Genomic DNA, 6,755 nt, shown 5'->3' on the forward strand with positions numbered 1-6,755 from the left:
TTTTTTTTTTAATTTGAAGCTGAATGGTGAAGTGTCTGTGACGGTTTTGGACCCTTCTCATATCCTGATCAAACTGGCAAATGATCTAGACTATTGCAGAGTTTTTTGCCATCGTTCCTATCTTGTTTTCAATTGTTTCATGAAACTGACTAAATGGTTGCCTAGTTTGGATATTGGTGTGGAGTCGCCGGTTATCCCGGTCTGGATCTCGTTTCCTCGACTTTGACCGCATTTTTTCTCCCCCAGGATTTTTTCTGGCCTTGGCGGTTTGTTTGGTAAGCCTTTGAAAATCGATGAAGCAACCGCTGTTGGTTCCCGTCCATCTATTGCTCGTATTTTAGTTGATCTCGATATTACTAAAACCTACCCCAAGCAAGTATGGTTAGGTTCTGAATCATTAGGTTACATTCAAGAGGTCATTAGGTTACATTCAAGAGGTCATTAGGTTACATTCAAGAGGTAGTTTTTGATGAATTTCCTCAATTTTGTGCCGGATGTAAGTGTATTGGTCATTCTCTTGGTAACTGCCGTCCTGTTAAGCCTGTTAACGAGACCTCTCTCATTCCCCCTAGCGTTAATTTAGATGCTATCAATACTGAAATTGTTACGTCTCATACGGATTTGGAGTGTGAGAATGCTAATGTTGTGCTTCTCCCTGTGGCTGATTCGGCGGATGTTATCCCTCTTGTTGGGGAGGATCCTATGTCTTTGACGGATATGATTGTCGATGATTGTTGTCCAAAAACGACTGAATTGGTTTCGGCTGGTGTTCCCTTAAATGTTGATCCTACTCCTATTAATGTTGAGCCTGTTTCGGTATCAATTCATGATGCTTTAATTGAGACTATGTCTGGTATGGTGGATGCTAGGGAGGATGTTGGACGGTTGGAACATTGTTGTGTAACAACTGATGTTGTCACGAATGGCTTATCTCCTAATGCTTTACCATTTTTTCCTCCTAGTTTACAGTCTGTAACTTTGCCGGTTAACTCTGCGGAAATCCATGTTGAATGGTCAATCTCCTGTGAATCCTTTGGTGCCTGTTATGGCTGAGGCTGAGACTCATGAATGCATTCCGGTGGTCAATAATTTAATCGATGTTCCTGTTAGTTTGGTTGATATGTGGAATTTGGCCACTAACTTGGGTGATAGTTCTGGTTTGGATATTAGGAATCATATTAATTGGTTGGATAGCTCTTCGGAATGTGACCCTGAATCTGAATTTACAGATGGTGGTCTGGCTTCTCCGGATTTCTGTGGGGGTTCGGACCCTGGTAATGATTTCACTCTTGTTCGCGCTAGACCCACTTTCAATGTTAGCTCTCGGGGTAGATCTCGTGGAAGAGGCCTTAGGAAGGTTATGTATATTTTGATGTATTTCATTTAAAATATATATATTAGATTACTCTAAGGGTGAAAATTTTAATTGGGAATTGAAAAATCGCTAAGATCTGTATGTTAAATTCCTACCTTAGGTTCTAGGATGTTACACAAATGACTCCTAAATTTAGCTTGCTTATAATTAAATTGAGTGTCTCAACAAAACAAATTCAATGAGCCCAAAATAGCTAAGTTCTTATAATATTAAGGTATCAAAATATTGAAAGAAAATTTTATGATAAAGATAATTAATGTGTGCTATCCGAAAAATGATTCATACTTTCTTCATACGTACAAAGCATGCCACACTGAAAAATCAATAAAGTTATATATATAGAGTGTTTCAGTGCGGTTATCTTGACTTAGAGATAGAGAGCGTAGCGTTGCGACGCTATGAGTTGGGTTAGAGGCAGAGAGTGAAGCTTCATGGCTCTCCAAACACCAACTTCGTTGTGCTTCAGGTTGGGTTGGGCAGTTTTATTTCTCATTTTTCATATTTAACTTGAAGGATTGAGTCATTTCATGATGTAGAATTGTATCTTTTTTTTAGTTTTGAGATAGAATGCAGTGTGAAGTTAAGAGAGATAAGGAGAGAGCGTGAGAAATAAATCTATACAAATTCTCCAAATTTTCTTACTAAGTTTCTTTGTGTGGTATGGCTCCATAGTTTTTTGTAGATTTCGGGTTTTGCCACTTGAAATCCTAACAATTTTCTTTTTCATTGCATTTTCTTTTTCTTGTTTGTTTTGTTGCCTGATTTTTTCCCAACACGTCTAACCTTCTTGGCCCGACCATTGCCATTGAACCTTAATCTCTTGACCATTGTTGTTCGACCTAATTCACTGACCACTATCATCACATCATCATCATACAACTAACACCATCAAATCCGTTGTTACTCAACCCTAAACATAGAGGCTGTCATATTTTCTTGCAATTCTCCAAACTCATATAATCTAACCATCTCTGAGCTAAGTGACATGCAAATATTATAATTAACACTCACATAGTATAATCATTTTCAGCTGAGTAGAGCCCCATATACTTTTTAGAGTTTCATAAAAAAACTCTAATGTTATTCGAACTTTTTTATTTATCTTTTTAAGAGATGGATCTTTATATAAAATTAAGATGCAAAACTTTCTCACTCTACGATTGCTTATTTTCTATTCGACACCAATAATTAAATTTTTTTTAATCTATAATATAAGGTTAATAGGTTGATCGTTGACTTTTCCAAACCCGTTGAAATGGCATTGTTATAGCAGGATTCGCAATTGCATTAATTGTGACTAGTCATCTGCTGCAGTCGCAAAATACAATTTGCAATTCGATAAATAGCGATTGTTTGAGCTACGGTGACAGAACTCGTGAATATCCTTTTGTTATCATAACTAACCTGTTTTGCAACTATTTAGACGACCAGCCTATTTACTTTTGAGTTGATCAAAAATTATTTATTCACATAAAATCTATTTGAAAGTTATTTATTTGAGACATTTTTTTATTACATTAATTTTTTAGATCTCAATCATAATTTTTATTTGACTATTATTTTTTTCTTATTTAAAAATAAATTATATGAAAAGTTTCTTTCTATAACAACTTAAAAACGTTATTTTTTCTAGCTTTATAAAATAATAAGAAAGCTGTCACTAAGAAATTGTTAATTGTACTTCTCATTATATATACATAAAATTTGATCTATATTTTGTGAGCTTGAATTCAAGTTTGACGGAGCTTGGCTAGATGGCTTATGAACCTACTATCATGGATTAACTATTATTTTTCCATATTTATATTAAATCTTAAGGAGCTTGTTGGGCCGCTCGATTTAAGCCATTGGGAGGGATTAAGGTTTCGTTTGAGATGGCTTTTATGTTGCTTCTTAAAGCAATTTTTTAAGTAACAACAACAACATCAAGCCTTTATTCCACAACGTGGGGTCGACTACTTGAATCCTTTTTCTCCATTGTGTCCTATTAAAAGTCAAATTATCGTTTAAATCTAATAAAGAAAGGTCATTCCTAATATTTTCTAATCAAGTCTTTTTAGGTCATCCCCTACCTTTCTTAACATAAGTCAAATCTAATACCTCTACTCTCCTAACCGGGTCATCGGAAGGATGCCGTTTTATGTGACCAAACCATCTAAGGCGACTCTCTCTAATCTTATCTTCTACTGGAGCTACTCCAACCTTTTCACGTATATGCTCATTTCGTATCCTATCTCTAAGGGTAAAGCCACTCATCCACCTGAGCATCCTCATCTCTGCCACACTTAACTTAGTATTATGCTTCTCTTTTAATGGCCAACATTCGGCACCATAAAGCATTGCAGGTCTCACTATCATCTTATAGAATTTTCCCTTAAGTTTGAAGGGTACATTTCTATCACATAATAAGCCCGATGCATTCCTCCACTTCAACCATCCAACTTGAAGTGTTGTTTTAATTTTCCCTTAAATTAAAATTTTTATACTAAAAAGTTGTTTTAAAAAGCAACAAAAAAACCGTCCCAAATGAATCCTAAATTATCTTGATGTCACTTTTTCTTTTCATCTTCAGACTTTGCTTGGTCCGATTATAATGTTTTTCTTTAAGTTCTTGTTCTTCAAATGCCACTGGCCTTATCCCAACTTCATCTTTTTCTCCAAACTTCAATGGTCCCGTTATTGCTCCTTCTTTATGAAGCTTCAATTACGACTTCTTTGCCTTCTTCAATATCTTCTCCAACAAACATCAGTCATAGCTTAATTGCAATGCTTCTTTAAGAAGCGGCAACATTATGCTCACGAGTTGAGTTTGAGCTTACTAAATGAAGAAATTATTCTGTGCAATCACTAAACAGTCCAGAGGCAAATCAAAACGAGCAACATTACCCGACACCGAGAAGTATACAACAGTGATACACAACAAAAAAATGATGTGGTTCTCTCTCAATAGCCTGCGGATGCCGTTCGGTGACCACATAAAATAATTTCTCCACTAAATAAGCTCATATTTGTGCGCATTATTAGATCTAAGATTAGTCGAATTAATTATGACTCAAACTCGATTAAACTCATTTACTCTCCTAATTTGTATATAAATTAAAATATATACTTGTTATTTGTTAACCAAATTAATCATAGGAGTTATGTCCCCATCCTAACATCAATCTCAGCATTTAATAATGATAGAGTAGGCCGATGAAAAAGAAATTATGAACATTAAAATGAAATAATTAAAAAGATACCACTTAACTAAATTTTCAAACGAATGCCCTCTTTTACACGCACGACTTCATTACAGTGACAGGCACAGGACCACGGCGACTCTTATTATTCAGAAAATGTTCCTCTAAAAAGAAAATTCTAGTAAAATGTTAGGTATATTATAATTATTATTTAAATAATTATGAGTGTAAATATTTAATTTTATAATAAAGATTATAAATTAAGGATAAATTAATTAAAAAAATTATTTGAATTTATGGATGTATGAATATTGTTTGTCAAGATTTTATAAAAAGAAAAATATATTATGACATTTTAAAAGATTTTTTTTTTGTCATTATTCCGCGCATGCATCAGCTCCTGCTTAGCACGTACGAATCCATGAAAACTACTCTTTTGATCATGCAACTGAGGTTTCATTTGGATGAACTTTTTTATTATTTTTTAAAATAAATTTTTAAGTATAAAAAATTTTTAAACTAAAAAATTTTGTATTAAAAAATTATACTTTAAGAAGTAATAAAAAAGCCATCTCAAATAAAGTCTTAAGATTCGTTAGGGACGGCTTTTTAATTACTTTTTAAAATAGTTTTTTAATTTAAAAATTAAAAATTGTATACTAAAAAGTTATTTGAAGAAGCATTTAGAAAGCCGTCCCAAACTAAGCCTAAAAGTTGATAACTAAGAGCTTTGGGTTTTTTGGGGACAATTTTCTTACTATTTTTTAAAATAATTATTTAGCATTTTTTTTAAATAAGAATTTTAGTACTAGAAAATTGCTTTTAAAATAATAAGAAAACCGTAAGAAAGCCATCACAAACGAGGCCTTAATTTATACTTGATTTGAGACAATTTTTTTGGTGATTTTTAAAGTAGCTTCTTAGTATAAACTTTCTTAAGCTGAAAATTTTTTATAAGAAAACTGTTTTAAAAAATAATAAAAAGCTATCACAAACGAAGCCTGAAGCCTCTTCCATTATTTGATGGCTGACTTTAAAAAAAAAAACTTAAGAATTTTACGGTTGAATTAAAAAGAAATAAGTTTAAAGACTTTAATCCTGAAAAAAACACAAATATTAAGATGGTTTTTAGATATTTAAATGCATATATAGCTGATACATAAATTAAAAAAATTAATTTGAATATCACCCAAATTATAGCGAGGCATTATAATTTGACTAGACAAATCCAACCATACCATGAAAACAAAATTATTTGAATCAAAAGTGTTATAATATAGACCGTATGATAGAGTGCGGTGATTATTTTTCTGAAATTCGAAGGCCTCGACTTTATAAATCTATTAAAAAAAACCATGTTTCTTCACAATTAGATAAAAAATGTTTTTTTTTTCCTTTTGTATGAAATTGTAAAGCTCACCTACAAGTACTCGGTATTTGATCAAAACCGACGTTATATACTTTTTTTTTTTCAAACTTCTGCTGCATCAATTGAAAATCAGCCCTCTACTGGGGTTTCTTTCGGTGGGCTGTACCGGGGTTCTCCCCGCCCCTCTGGGCTTCCTCGTCGGGGCTCTCCTGGATTTCAGGGAAGTTTTCTTTTTCTCTTTGTTGCCTAATTGTTTTGGTGATTGCTTGGTTGTTTTTATCGATCTCTCTCCAGCAGTGCCAATATGGCACACCGCGCGAACAAGTCGCGTGACCCTTTTTTTTTGGGGGGGGGTCTCTTTTTTAGAGACCCTCGCTTGATCTTCTTCGTCTTCTTCTTTTTTGAATTTACGGACGTCTATGTTCAGTGGATTGCTCTCTCTTTGGATTTCCGACCAGGAAATCAAGGATTTGGTTATCCCATTTCAATTTTCTTTAGTTGGATTTTTTTTCCTTCTAAGAGGCCTTCTCTTGATACCATTCGAAATTTTTTTTTTTAACCTAAAGCTAAATGGCGAAGTCTCTGTTACCTTGCTGGATCCTTCACACATTCTGATCAAATTAGCTAATGACCTAGACTATTGTAGGGTATTTTTCCACCGATCATATCTTGTTTTAAACTGTTATATGAAATTAATGAAATGGTCAACTTGCTTGGATGTTGGTGTTGAGTCGCCTGTTATACCGATTTGGATCTCTTTTCCGCATCTTTGTCCCCATATGTACACACCTCGTGTTCTTCACGGCCTTGGTGCTATTTTTGGTAAGCC

The sequence above is a fragment of the Dendrobium catenatum genome, unplaced genomic scaffold (genome assembly GCF_001605985.2).
Source record: "Dendrobium catenatum unplaced genomic scaffold, ASM160598v2 fragScaff_scaffold_692, whole genome shotgun sequence".
Lineage (NCBI taxonomy): Eukaryota > Viridiplantae > Streptophyta > Magnoliopsida > Asparagales > Orchidaceae > Dendrobium > Dendrobium catenatum.